This window comes from Sinohyriopsis cumingii, chromosome 5, assembly GCF_028554795.1.
Source record: "Sinohyriopsis cumingii isolate HCF-2022 chromosome 5, ASM2855479v2, whole genome shotgun sequence".
Classification (NCBI taxonomy): domain Eukaryota; kingdom Metazoa; phylum Mollusca; class Bivalvia; order Unionida; family Unionidae; genus Sinohyriopsis; species Sinohyriopsis cumingii.
This window is the reverse complement of record NC_142965.1, coordinates 37,896,197-37,912,579: the sequence shown is the minus strand read 5'-3', so window position 1 is coordinate 37,912,579 and position 16,383 is coordinate 37,896,197. Positions and strand designations below refer to the sequence as shown.

The window sequence follows — 16,383 nt, the reverse complement described above, 5'->3', positions numbered from 1 at the left end:
TATGCCGTAAACACATAAAGCTGATCTAGTTCCCGACCTTGATTCAGAAACCAGTGAGTCAAGTAAACAACTTTTTATTTTTATCTATTCTTAGAGTAAAATGATTGAGTTTTTTTTCAAGGTCATACTGGGAATACGTGACTTTAGATATAAACAGCCTCTATTTCGAAATTCTGGTTTTACCTGAATTGCGCATTAGTCATGTTTAATACAGATGTTTATACAGAATTTAGTGAGTTTGGGCTTTAAAACATTTGATGTCAAGGTGTTCGGTATGTTGTGACCAGTTTGGAGTTACATTTTAATTTTTATTCATATTATTTGGATTCTAAAAGATCAATTCGTTTTCCTGGAAATATTTTAGTGCTCATACAAAATTCTTGGACAAAAACACTTCTTTAAATTTTATTCTGAATTCAAACAAAGGAATATTATTGTCTGTGGAAAAACAAAGACTGTAGACTCAACAGCACTATGCTAGCTATAGTATACGTCATCACCTCCCATTTTGGACTTTCGTCGGGACTCGAACTCAAATTTCTATAGAACATTATATTATTAGGACTTCTAATTTTTAATTCTTAAATTATTCTTGGATTATTTTAGGATTTGATTCTTAAAACCCTAAGTTCCATTTGTTTTCATTTTTACCTTGTTTTTTCCAGGGAAAGAAATTTTTAATTCAATGTTCATTGTTATTTTTCATTTTTATCTCATAATTACACTAGCGACAGTAAATAAGTATTGATATACACCATTTAAGTTGCGATATTTTCAGATACAAGCTGTATTTATTGTTTACATTGATTTTTTTGGAATGTTAGACGTATATTAATATAGCAAAAAGGTATGCATTCAGGAAAGAAACGTATATAATAACTTAACGTGCCAGCGACATTGATTTGTGCCTCATTAGTGAATTTAGTCATCCAGCCATATACAGAAAACCCATCCAGCGGCATAAAACATAAAAACAATTAAAAAAGCTGAAACCGATACCTTAGCAAAATCTGATTGTTACATGGAATCCAAAGTCAAACGGGCATGCATACAGATCACAGAATAAATTGTCTTAGCTTCATTATGATTCATTCCAAGAATGGACGAAATCCATAAAGAAGTTTAGGAAATAAAAGCAAATGAAAAAATGAAAAAGAAAAAAAAACATTAAACAAAACTACAAATCAAAGATATTGTACAAGATTTGTTAGAATTTAAAGTTAACAGTCCATATATCTGGTTAGATTTACTCCAGTCTAATTACATACATATACTTGTAAAATTAATGAAGTGTAATAGTCGTCAAAAATTAAGGTCTGCATTACCTCCATTTGACTAAAGATCCTTTGCTGTTATGTGTGACGCCATTCAAGAACACGACAACCTGTCACTAATATTAAAAGAATCTATGTTCGGGTTTTCACAGAGACAATGAAATCCCAGCCAAGGAACTACAGTATTTTCTCCCCACCTGGCAGAGCATCGTGGTGGAGACAAATATTGTAACTCCGCGATTGGGATTCCCTTGTCTTGGTAAAAACACCGACATAGACATTTTTCTCGCCCAATTCTTTAAATGAAATTAAAATAACGCTGCATTTTTAAATATAGTTAAACACATATTTATGAGGTACTATTAATACCTCCAACTTTATATAAAGGTCATCAGGTCTTGTACTCTTTTATGAAAATACTAATCATTATCTAATTAGAATCAAGCTCAATACGCTGATATTAGAAAATACGAAATAAATAAAGAAAAAGATAAAATTGTTATACATTGAAGTATTGCAAAATGAGCAACTGTAACAACATGCTATGTTTATAAATACCGCACATTAATACAAATATATTAATGAGGGCAATGGGGTGACCTGTCGACCGTAAGTGTACAAGCATGAGAAAATAGTGTAACAATCCAGGGATTTTATTTGTTCTTGACCGTGCGAGTCAAACCCTGGCGCGATTTCGCTAGAAGTCAGTCAGAAGTTTCACATAATTCCAAAGACTTCCATACAAGTACTGTTGTAAACTAGAAAGCCCAACGTGTCCATTCTATAAATAACTATACTCTAATTAATACAAGACCACAGTTCTCACAGCTTCCCAATTGTCTATCAACCGCACATCTGCATCGTTTCTCTTCATTAACTTTCCGTAACGTACCGTCAGCATTTCATGCCGTAAAACTATAAAACTCCCCCCAATACCGGGAACTATTTCAACTACGCCATCTTAAACCAGTCAAACCGTGACTTCAAGCCATATTTAGCCTGTAAAATAGCGTCATATTTACCACCATGGCAACAATAAACGGCGCCTGCCGACGACGGAACAGCCCCCTCTCGTTAGTATACCAATCTCCAATCTTAAATAGGCAGCTGGGGTCACACAACCAATGTACACCACTAGATTTTAATAGGGACTATTGAACGACAGTGACACTCATGCGTCTTTGACCTGAATTCACCAAAAGTAAACCATGGCATCATGGTAACTCACTAACACTTCACTCAATGACGTTTGCTCCTAGTAAATGGCTAATTATTTCAGGATGAGGAATATATTCCCAGCACCGACTTCCCATAATTAAACAAGTAATCACAAACATCTAAGAAATCTCTAAAACATAGCGTTATAAACAAATGCACATACTCCTAATTTATTACAATAGAAACATATTATTATCGTATTATCGCATTTAATCGATGGCTATCATATAAAAAAATACGTAATTAATATATTTTATACTATTAAGTTTTAATTTTCATCGGTTCTAATTTGGAATATGTTCTATGGTATTCAACGGTACATATGTGCAGTACAATATTGGGTAAACAGTTATAAGTGTGTAGCACTGTGAGTAGAATTAAATTTCATTACGTTCTTGGAAATTTATTTTCTATCCTGGAAATAAGTCAAGTGTTACTATTTGTCACGTGCTCCCTACGGAATAGTTACCAACACCGGAGAAGGTCGGACAATTAAAAATTTAAATAGCTTCGAGACCCCCAGTCACCAAACCCGACGGTCTAGGTGTAAAAAGAATAAAAATAGTAAGGTGAAAGGTATAACAATTTAATAAATAATATCACGGTATTAAAAAAAATACAGAAATTGTTTTTTTCGACGCAATTTCTTTGAATCATTACAAAGACCTATTCCAATTGCCAGTTTTCACGCGAAATTAAAGGTGAGAGGGTTTCCTTCCCGTGTCCCTTCTACGTTACTCATCTGCGACTTTCGCCTTGCATCCGGATTTGGTACTTCTGGTGCCCTTGTTTCCGTTCTCCGGCATTGCGCTTTCTTACAACCGCATATGCTCCTGGCACTGCGCCTTCACACAATTGCTTATTATCCCGGCCCTGCGCATTCCACAACTGTCTATTCTCCGTGCTCTCCACGTTCTCTTCTCTAACTAATCTTCGGGTGGCGCCCTATCACACACAGAAAGCTTCCTGTGGATTAGAAGGGTCGTACAATTTTGTCTCCTTGCTTCAAAACACGAGAATTAACACACACTCACGGATCTTTCATCAGCAAAATGGCAATCAAATCATTAGGTCAACACATACACTCACAGCTAAATGTTCCATACACGCTTGTTCTATAATAAAGGCTATAACAACAGCAAAAATAACACGACTTCTGATGTATATACACATACCCTTAATTCTCGATATAGCAAACTATCAACATCAACAAAATTCCTACTATATTTCCTATGTTCAAATTATAAAGACACATACAAATATAAAGTGCCTAATTATACGTACACAAGGCCAACAATGTATAACTCTGCATAATCCACACTATATATTCAAATGTAAACAAGTACAAATTCTAACACTACTCACTATTAAATTTAGTTATGCACCACGATGCAACATCGTAGCAGATCACACCATCCACTTCGATCCTATCATAATAACTGCATACATTAATCTTGAATATTAATAATTCGCTATACGCTATATTACTAAATTAAATGCACATTACGTATAAATCGTACGACACCTAGTTTGGAAAGTGAGAAAGATACGGGCAAGGATATCTTACCTCCGAAGCCTTTGTTTCAAATCTTGTCCGAATTTTCTAGAACTCATTTTTCCCGCTCTTTTTTTACGAGTGCACAATATGCTTTCGGAACACTATTCTATTAAGTCACGTTAAACATGTACTAATCCTCGAAAATGAATGTAACAGGACAACGTATGGCTGCGTGAGAAACCGCCCCAAAATTTTAACTATCTTAGCTTTGAATGGATACCGCGTGGTCTCATTAAAAACTGTTTGGGGTAGTAGCACTGACATTTTATAATGTCGGGTTTTCCGGTTTCTAAGCCTTTTTTTTTTTTTTTTTTTTGGTAGGCACCAGACAGATGCCCCTCCACCCCTACTTAGTCAAAGAGAAAGTAGTTTTATGTGTTTATGTTTCCCCCAATGGTTTGTTGTATCTGTTGTTTTTATTAAAAGAATTTTACAAAGCAAGTTTTATTTAGAATTTTGTCGGGGTATTCCAAATGACCCTAGTGTGTATAAAGGGTTGTTTTCCGAAATAGATTTCCATCACCTAATTTTGGTTTTGCTTCCCTTTGTTCTTTTGGTGACCTTGCTAGTGGTCTCTTACGTCCCGTGTGTGTTATATGTTGGTGCTATGTGTTGTGTTTGCTATATATTGTTTCTATGTAGGGACTTCAGCGGTGTTCAAATCTCAGCCCAGTTGTCCTATCACCTCTCTCGGAGGCTATATAATTTTGATTTTGGACGAGATAGCGTTGCGTTGTTGTGAAATTAAAACCCTAGTGGTTTATATGTTTGCTATATGGTGTCGCTCTCGTATTTTTCAACTAAGTCGATCGGTGACATCGATAGCTGATTGCAAAACAGTCTCTCACCTACGCGGCAAGGTTCCCTTTGAATTAACCGCGAACTTCACCGTGACGTAATAGCTAAGTCGTGGACAGGTAGTTTCTTTGTTTCAGATTCGGTCTGAAGTCGTAGTATTATATAACACGTATTGACCTTAGCCAAAGTACTTTGAATTACGAGTTCTATCAGAAGACATGTAAACATGAGGCAGGAATTGTTAGCAAATTTTCTAACACAACGTGACACTATGACGAGCCTAATCATACGCTATATAGAAATCACGTGGAACAGCTATAGCACTGATGAACTAACCACTCTGATGTGTGTGCGTGTGTGTGTGTGTGTGGTATGTGTGTGTGTGTGTGTAAATATTTTGTATTGTGGCATGGTGTGTTATGAACGTTAGAGAGACCATATGAGTGATATATATATATATATATATATATATATATATATATATATATATATATATATATCTATCTATCTATCTATCTATCTATCTATATATATATATATATATATATATATATATATATATATATATATATATATATATATATATATATATATATATATATATATATATATAAGTATGACATTGCAAGGGGCCCCGAGTGGCCGAGTGGTCTAAAGCGCTCACCGTTCCGGATCACTGCCATCTCACCTCTGTCTGCGTGGGTTCGAGTCCAAGGCTCGGCTAGCGTGGGTACGTGGGAAAGCCTGCCAGTAGCTTCTCGTGGGTCGGTGGTTCTTACCTGGGTTTTCCAGGGTTCTTCCTCCACCAGTAATACTGGCCGCCATGTATAGCCTATCTTGTGCTGAAAAATGGCGTTAAACCCTAGAACAACAACAATGACATTGCAAACAATGTCTTAGGATAGAAAGGGTTATATTTAACAGGGGACGGGAACCCATAGTCCATTTCACAGAACTGCAGTTTATTTTTTCGACAGTTGGGATCTGGTGTATTTAGAGGAACCCGTGGTCCATTTGAAAGTGCAGTTTACTTTTTTCTAAAATTGGGATCTGGTGTATTTATTTTCTCTGAGTGGCTTAAATAATATAAGAGTCAGAAAATACGCCGAGATCTCGATTCTGAGTTTTAATGCAACGTATTTTCGTATTTTTTTCCGGTAATAGTTACGATTTTCCTGCTCGATTTAGCTGTAACCCTTGGTGTACCAGCTTCATTCGTTTCCGTTTCTTCACTTTGAACATGATTACTGTTGATTTCGTCATCTATCCATGTATGATCTTTAATGTATATTTTCTATGTGTGCGTTTTCTATCCCAAGGTGAATTGAGTAAGCACAAGTGTTATTGAATACATTGTCTTAACTTAGCTTCATAATGATTCGTGTCATGTATAATAATGTTAAGCAAATATATTCAAATCCAAATCTTGGGCAGAAGCCTAAATAAACGGCTGGTTCCGCCACCCCACCCCCTTACCTTGAATGCTTATTTGCTATGATCGTGACGGTGTTAATTCCAAAGTGAAATGTGCCAGCACGCGTGTCAAAGAGTTAATTGTCTAAGCTTCATAATCTGCCATATCGGCTATATGGGGAATCTATCAAGGGGCTTAGGAAATACATGCAAATGAAGAACCATTTTTTTATAATTAAAAGAAATTACTCTTCTCGACGATGACAACTCCTGGAAAGTTATTGCTGCGGCTACGGCTTCTTTAACATTATTTAACGAAAGCGAAGTTGATATTGTAAAGAAAAATTGAAATATTCCAAAGGTACTTACTTGTACATTTAATGAAATCTCTAGGGCCGGCTTTTCTTGTATGTCCATTTTTCTATCCATCCATATTGATTAACAAAGTAGGTCACTTCTTTATCGCTATAGAGGCGCACGCAATCACAAGGTGATTTCTCATTCATCAATAAACGATACTAAGTTTGTTAAAAAGGATGGAATGTCATATAGCCAATGAAACATAAAAATATGAATATTAGAATAGAATGACAAATATATAAATGAGAGTTGAAGATATGCTTATGAAAAGATGGGCCAGAACAATTCGGTACAAGGTTACAATATCGCTGAGTTTGTCGAAATTTTGCTGTCATGGTGGCGGGTAAACTTTGAAAGTGCAGTGTTATGATTGTTGCTAGAATGCTGTGGTCTATCGGCCTTAAATAATACCTAAATATAAAGATAAAATAAAAAGAATATAGATTTATTTAGAAGTCGATGAAGTTATTGACTGATACATTGTATCGATGATAATTCCATTTGCTTCTCTCAGTTTCTGTCTGTCTCTCTCTATGTATGTATGTACGTATGCATGTATGTAGGTGTCACGTTGTGGACAAATTTACTGATGCTTCATGTATACATATCTTCTTATAGTAAATTCGTTGTTAAGAATACATTGGACAATGTCAATACCTATCATTTTTTCGTGATTTGTGCTTAGTCGTGAAGGAATCTGGGATCGTGTGTGCAGGCAAAACGATGGGTGCCGTTTACCCGCGGACCTGGGTTCGAATCTTCGTGTACGAATTAAAACTTCTCTAACCTATATGAGAGTATTAGTTGTATTAAAATATTAATTCTGGCTACTATTATCAAGCATTCTTCTATAGGAATCTAGGGGTAGCATTTTCCGTTTTGTCTGGTGTATATTTATAATTCACTATAATTAATTCTATATACCTTGATTTCTTTCATAGGAATCCGGAATGGGTAGATACATGAGAATTAATTACTAGGTTGTCATTAGAATGTGTCTGCTACACACGAGTACATATAACACCGATTGAGTAACAACATTCTTTGGTGATGTGTGCTTAGTCGTGAAGGAATATGGGATCGTGTGTGCAGGCAAGGCGATGGGTGCCGTTTACCCGCCGACCTGGGTTCGAATCTCCGTAGAATACGAATTAAAAATTCTTTACCGTGTATGATAGTATTATTTGCATTAAAATATTAATTCTGCCTACTTTTACCAAGCATTCTTCTATAGGAATCCAGGGATAGCACTTTCCGTTCTGTCTGGTGTATATTTATAATTCTCTCTCTCTCTCTCTCTCTCTCTCTCTCTCTCTCTCTCTCTCTCTCTATATATATATATATATATATATATATATATATATATATATATATATATATATATATATATATATATTCATTCAAACATGTTGCTTCCGGTCAATATCCAGGTTGTATTAATTTTAGTTAAGTAAAATATGTTCACCTCTTACTTATGGTAAACACGTGCCACTGTTCGATGAATTGTTTCTGGCTACGGTAAATAAAAATGATAATGGAAACGTGGAATGTTGACCACTTCATAAATCAGATTGTTATTAGATTTCTGCAACCGTTGTAACCCTTTCTACCTGACACCAGCATTGGAGAATCAGTAAATTATGCTCTCATTAAATAACAAAATATGTGTTATGTATACTGCCAAAAAAGAGAAAATCTCTATACATCCAAAGATTTGTTTTGGAAGGAAAAATAATGTAATAAATATGGAGTATGCGCATTTGGTTATAGCGCCCCGTTTTAAGGAATTCTTAGATTTGTGTGATTACTTGTGTGATTATTGGAATTCGGACCCATGGAAATATTCCTAGCCCGAAAAAAATAGCCAATTGCTAGGAGCAAACGTCACGGAGTGAAGTGTTAGTGAGTTTCCATGATGCCATGGTTCACTAGTAGTGAATTCCGGCCAAAACCGAATGAATGTCCCTGTCGTAAGATAGTCCATATTAAAATCTAGTGGTGTACATTGGTGTTGTGACTGCAAGGGCAGTATTTATAGTAGGAAACCGTTAAATTACACAAAGGAATAAATAAGGAGGGACTTGGCAGATACCGTTTATGTCGCCATGCGGTACAAATATGGTGCAGTTATATTGGCGAAATGTACCTGAGCAGCAGAGAGGGTGAACAGACCATAGAATTCCGACAAAAACAAATAAAACAAACAAATAAATCATCTCGTAGAAAGGTCCAGATTTTACAAATTAACGTTTCCTTGAGATGTTTATTTTTGCAATAACCGATTGTGCTAATAAAACCTCAGTTCGAAATAGTAGCTGAAAAAATAAAGTACTCTACGTGTTTATTTATTTCTTGTTTATTTGTTTGACGACCAACGTTGGTAGGTACCCTCTCTGCTGCTATTAATTTACCACCATACCAAGTTTGATGAATATTTTTCAACGCGTTCTCGCTGTCGTTTTTCCTCATCTGTTTCATCTTCATCTGAATCTTCGGAATTTGTTCTATGTTTCAAGTAATATTCAAGTTCTGATGGTGGTTTTTCTATTTTGGGATTTATGTTTTTTCTTTTTCTGTAATAGTTCATCAAACTTCGATATCGATCTCCACCGCAATTTTTGCAAATCTGATATAATCCTCTAACGCCGTTGTTACATCCAACACAACCTCGTGGACCAGCATGAAGGTTTTTCTTTATAAGATAATTATGTTTCTTGCAATATTCTCCACGGCACCTTTTGTTGCATTTATCTGTTGTTCCTTGACGCAGCCACGCACAGTTGTTCATTATATTAATGATATCTGTTTAATTCAATTTAATTTTATCATCACCCCTGTTACCCAAATATTTTATCAATACCCACACGATATCTTGTTCTTGGATCATGTAAATTTATTGTTATAAATCCATGCGGGGTAGCTTGCGCTCGTGAGAAGAAATTTTTGAATTTAATTATATCCATGTCACCACCACACCAAGTTTGGTGAATATTTCGCAACGTGTGTGTGTTTACGCCATTAAACACAACTAAAATGTTGCAGTTGTCTCTGATCACTTTTGGTATTTGTGTATATCGTTGAGTAACATAGATCACGTCTGTATTTTTGTGTCTACCTCGGGAAAATATTCTGGCTGGATTTGATTGTTTATCTAGCATCACATCGTCGTATACGACTAAATTATTAATAAATCCGTCTATGGAATCTACGGATGGTGCTTCATCAATATCGGTTATAAACTCTATAACATCATTATCTTCATCCAGTAATCGCGCGTTTTCATTGAAATCTTTAAGTACATCATAACATCGCTGATCATCAACGGATGGTGCTACTAAATACAACTTATCCCATTTCAACCATCTCATTATCAGATTAAGTAATAATTGCGTCTTACCCGATCCAGATGGTCCTATGATAATCATTCTGATGGAGTTCGGTAGCGCAGGATGATGCTTAACTGGCTCTCGCTGCCGAGTTGCTGAGAAATCAATTATATCCATATATGTTATAACATGAATTTATATTGTTTACGCTGTAGAGTTAAAACTCCAACTACTGATTTAGCTACAGTTATAACAAAAAATAAAAAATAGCGTACGGTGGAAAATGTTCTATATGCGGTAGAAAGAAATTTTCATTTTTACCTAATAAGCGCGGTGGTGATATTGCTAATTTGATGTCAAAGTTTCCAGGTGCTCCATGGGCTAAATACAGCGGAGAAAAACATCTACCAGGATATAATTATTGCGGTCCTGGTACCAGACTCGATATCAGGCTCGATAATCAAGATCAACCAAAACCAGGCGAGGAACCAATAAATGCTATTGATCGAGCTTGTCATGCTCATGATGTAGCTTATAAAAGTAAAAATCTACAAGATAGGCATATTGCAGATGTAAAATTAATTCATTCATTAAATTCTATAAAAAATAAAAATATTAGAGAATCATTAGCTAATTGGTTAGTAAGATCCTCGATGAAAGGTAAATTAGCGATTGGGGCTGGTAATTAATAATGGAATCAATTTATTATTCACCGAGAGGATACTGGAGAGGCAAAGCAGCAATTGGTAAACTTGCTGATGCAGCATCGGTTAAACATTCTACTGCTAAAACGTGGTTATCTAAACAAGCAATATGGCAAATTTATCTACCACGTCCTAAACAAATTCAGTACTCGTATTTCGATGTCAGTGTTCCTAATGAAGTTCATCAAGCTGATATTCTGTTTTTACCGCATGATACTGTACGTGGAAAAACGTACAAGTACGCGCTAACCGTAGTTGATGTTGCAAGTAGATATAAAGAAGCAGATCCGCTATCGGCGAAAACATCATCTGAAGTAGCCGATGCGTTTGAACGAATTTATCAACGAGGACTTGGACCACAAGGTGGCCTGCGATGGCCACAGCTACTACAGGTTGATCCTGGTAAGGAATTTCTTGGTCCAGTATCATCGCTGATGAAACAACATAATACCAAAATACGACGAGGTCATACTGCAATTCACCGTGATCAAGCAATTGTTGAGCGATTTAATCGAACACTTGCTGAACGGTTATTTGGATATCAATACGCGAGGGAATTTATTCAGGATAAAAGATCTCGAGAATGGGTTGCAAGATTACCAATCGTGATAGCTGCATTAAATAATGAGATCACACGAACAACCAACATGAAACCCATTAGCGCGGTCACAAAAAAAATATACCAACACAACGGAAAGATGCTGGAAAACAAAAAATATTAGGTGATGTCACAGTCAGATATTTATATGAGCCTGGTGAACTTGAAGGTGGTAGCGCGAGAGCAACTGATCCTATTTGGAGTGGTACCACACACAAAATATCTACCGTGACAAGATCCACTGGAAGAAATGTAGGCGTTTCCAGACCTGCAATCTACAGATTAGATTCGGCTGCTCCTCAACGTGGATTTACACGTGAACAACTACAAATAATTCCCGCGGATACACAACTACCGCCGCGATCACTTCGGTGATTTCGATCACTTAACTAGCGCCTCTACGTCGATTACACTCAAGACAGGTTAACATGGTATTTTCTCGTGTATGACCGCGACTATTATCTTTTCTATCTACGGTAAATTGTCTTGAATCATTACTCGAATACCGCCATAACATTATACAATTACAACTGGTGCAATGATTATTCTGCTGCTGTTTTAACTCAATAATAAATTCAGCATCAAGATCAAAGTCACGTTTATTTTTTTTGTCAGATTGTTTGTATCCGATTAATTTTTTTCTTATTATATCATCATCGATGATGTTAAATTTATCAACGATTTCAGGAATTATAATTCTACGTAATTGAGATATATTTCTGACCCTCGATACCGCCAAATAAACTAAATTTGACCACTCGATGCGATCGTCTACAATCCAGACTCGTGTATCAGAAATAGTTAATCCCTGAGACGAGTGGATCGTCATAGCGTATCCCAACACCCATGGAGATTTGTCAGCACGTAATGCATCTTCGACCACACTGATATCAACAGCGACAATATCATTTAATACGAGATTCTGTTTCCTTGACTCTGTCTGTCCTGGAATATCAACATTAATATTCTGTTTTCGTGTATCTGATGGTCTATAACACAACGGTACGGGTAGTTCTGAATATTGTTCTTTATGTAGTTGAAATAACTGTTGTTGTAAAGCGTCTCTGATTATCTTTCTACTTGCTACGATCAAATCGTTGGGTCTCCATGAGTTCAAAAAATCACTCATTGATGTCTCTGAGATCACTCCACGTATTATTTCACACTGAATTTTGTTTGATTGTAATCTGATTAATTTTTTAAACTCCTTCAAATTTGCATCAAGAGCTCTATGATCATCATCTATTTCTTCGTAATAATCAACGAAATTTTTTAACCAATCATGTGGAGATGGTCCAACAAAGGGCGGCGGTTGACCATGATCGCCACACATTATTATGGCGGTATTTTTTGTCAACAACCAATCAAGAAACATTTTTAATGTATCTAATGACACCGTGCATATCTCATCCCAAATAATTATTTTAGGTATATATTTTTCTCCCATCCGTTCAGGAGTCCATGTATCCCCGCGCCACCGAAAGAAACTATGATGCGTGCACGATTGTACTTGCCGCTGTTTCATCTCACGTGCGAGTCTATGTGTGGGTGTCAGCACGATTATATCTGAATTTCTAAAAACATTAATCGTTCGAGTTGTTTTGCCGCATCCACCAGGTCCATTGAGATATACTGTCTTATATCTGGTTATTGGATCACTCAACGATGGTGCTTTCGACATTTCTGATATTTTATTACCCTCACGATAAAAATCTCTCACTGGAACATCTGCTGATTCTACATAATTGTGTAATAGTTCCTTTTTTATTCTCCACGAACCCCATCGTTCATCATTACTTGTAAATTTCATAACAGGTTCTAAATATTTACTTGAAATATAAAACGAATCTGTTGCGACTCTGACTGCGGTCTCAGGAAATCTATTAATCATCGATAATAAATTTATAGAAACATAAGCCAACATGGAAGATCTTAGATGAGTATATTGCGGGGATACGTCATTTATGTAACTAACGATCGTACCTAATTTTGTTCCGTCGGATAAATAAACACTCTCTCGATTTACAAATGTATTTTTCGCCGTTGTATCAGCGATTATAAAATCGTACTCGGCATCATCTAAAATTAATCGTGCGTGATGTCTTTTATAATCATATGCACCACCTTGAGTAAATTTACCTATAATTTTTCTACCGAGATCTTTTGCGGTTTTGAGTTTATTAGGAATATCATCTTCGGAAACATCCTTAAACTCGCTAATAACTTCAGAATCTGACATGGGCAACCAAACTTTGGTCTGTGCATGATATGATATAATTGCCTCACTGACCACCAACGATGTCAGTATCATACAATCTAGCATATATCGCAACAAAACTATAGGTGCCCAACGTTTTTCACAAAAATGTCTGCCAAACCAAACATAACAAATCTTGTGAAGATTTTCGTTAAACTCGAACGACTCAATACAGGCGAATCCAGTCAGATCAAAATCAGGTAATGGTCCATTAATTGCCACTCGCGTCATCTCGTTTGTAGGGTGACCAAATCTTTCAAAGTACGTAGAACAATCTCCGTATCCCAGAAAACTTCCTGGATAACATGCAACCATATCAACCGAAATAACATCATTGTAATTGTATTTGGTATTCCATAATCCGCCATGTCCATATTCGACGCAACTTGCGCGTACGTCCTCGAGTAAATCAAATCGTGTTGGTTTCCATGAATTTCGTTCCCTGGCGAAATGAGCCGCAACAGATGGAACGGTAAAACAATTAGTTAGTAATTTGTCAGTATTTTCCGCGTGCTTGCACTGTAAAAACGTCGCAAGATTTTTCATCTCGTCATGGAGGGATTCTGTGCGATATATTTCACCGTTCGGTTTGACAAACTGATCAAATTCACCCTCCTCATTACTTTTGAATAACCATACCGATACAGGATCGGTTTTACTTATTTCGTTGATAAAATCAAACATACTCATATCTGCCACAGATAATTCTGTGGGGTAAAATCTAACAGTTCGATCACGTGGAAATATTGTTACTGCGTTAGTCCATGCGTGCGCGTTATGATCGATAATATTTATTGGAGCTCCTTTCGATTTATATTTCGACTGGTACAGTACTTCTCCCGTTATTGTCGCCACAGTTATTGGAAATTTTAATATTTTTCCTAACTCAGCAACATCTTTTATTGTAGCACCAGTATCCTTAACTGAATCAGCCCACGAGTTTATTTTTTCACGCCTTAAATCAGTTAATCCATTTCCACGCATCGCGTTTGTAAAGTGTTCTATTACTCGTTCAGCTACACAATTTAACCTTGAAAATTTCATCGGCGCTAGTTTATCAACGTTGGGTTTTTTATTTATCTCATAAATTCCATAAATAACTGCTGTTACAGGATACGCTCGCTCATAATACGGTTTATCAATACCTGTCAGTAGACCCGGTCTGGAATTTTTACTTAATATGATAGTTTTATTATTGCCAAGGACAGGATCATATTTGTCACGGATAATCCAACTATCTGTTTCTGTTAATACAATAAATTTTACTCTGAAGAAATATTTTTGATTGCCCTCGTATTCAGCGATGTAGTTAATGATAGTTGCCGCTCGCTTGTCATTCATTGTAGCGTCCGTGACAAAGTCAGTGTTGCGTATAATCTTGAACGTTGACCATGTATGAGATGCACCATCCGTGTAAAATTCCTTCTTGGCGTCGTGAATTTTCGAGATCAAACTTTTATTTTTCGGATCAACCAGATCTCGTACTGGCAAGTCAGAAGATAATCTGTCAAGGTTGAATTTATACTTAACAGGCCTAGTTTGGGATAATCTCTCAAACTCGTTCATATAATTAAAACAAATATTTAAATAAAGAAAATTATATATATATACAATGTCCCAATGTAGATGGTTGATGATCGGCTCAGTAAATCGATGCAACAAATCCTGTAGAAAGGAATTTTGTTGGATGCACTCACAAAACATACGACGAGGAAGTCTAGGACCAATACCATGTCTACGGTGTGGTATTGGAGTGCGAGGAAAGACAGAATTATGTGGAAAGTGTGGCGGGAAACGGTTCAGAGAGCTTAAAAGATATTATGACAAAAAAAATAATAGCGGTGAAAACGCTATAAAATCCGTGAAGGATTATATATCAAGATTTCAGACAAACAATGATTTAAACATATAATATTATTATAATGGAGCAAAATATATTTGTCCCACATCCTGTCATAACAAACTATGAATCAAATATTAATGGTATCATCAGACACCGCAAGTTGAAGAGACAAGTTGGTAATGTTTCTAATACTGGCTATCTTAGATTTACAGTTGGAAAGAGAAGATATCTATGTCATAGATTTACATACGAGTGTCACAAGGGTTTGATCAATGACGGTCTTGTTATTGATCATATTGATGGAAATCCTCAAAACAATAATTTATCCAACCTTCGTGTTGTCACTCGAAGCGTGAACTCTGCATGTGGTAATACAGGAAGATATAAGACAATCGGAAAGAGGGGGGTAATTTCTACAAACATAGAAACCGGTAAAGTAATTATGTTTCAGTCTATGAACGCGGCTGCGACATATTTTGATATTAACTCGCGTTCAGTACAAAAAGTAGCAGATAATATAACCAGATCTGCTCTCTCGAAAAAATATAAGCAGAAAATCATCTTTCAGTATCAATAACTATCATCACCACATTATTAACTATCATCACCACATTGAATTAATTTTTTTAATTTATGTCACAGTAGGTCCTCCATACACTACTGAATTTTTGATTTAAGGGGAGATTACTTTGCAATATATAGTTTTCTTCGTAGATGGTTGGTTTTTTATGATCGTAATTAGTCAGTTTAACTAATTACATCGTATAGTGCCGACGAACCTAACTCATTAGACTCATAAGTATTATTTATGGTTTTTAAATATTTCCCCATCATACAACACATGATAATATTATTGATCCGTAGGGAGCTGTGTGTGAAACAGAAACCGTTACTCATTGTAATTGACCTGCAGTTGTGTGTTCACTGAACTTACATTCTGGAAAGTTCTTTGACTGGTGCATTAATGCTACTGTTATTATTGATTTTCGGTCTGCTTAGGAAACCAGCTACAAATACAGAAACTATTATTCAGA

General features: G+C 36.0%; 1 protein-coding gene across 1 annotated transcript in view; it reads right to left on the bottom strand.

Annotated features, from left to right (window-relative positions):
• LOC149798964 (uncharacterized) overlaps positions 1 to 16,383 on the bottom strand; it is a 43,826-nt gene that overhangs the window by 8,313 nt on the left and 19,130 nt on the right. The gene's annotated exons all lie outside the window — the stretch shown is intronic.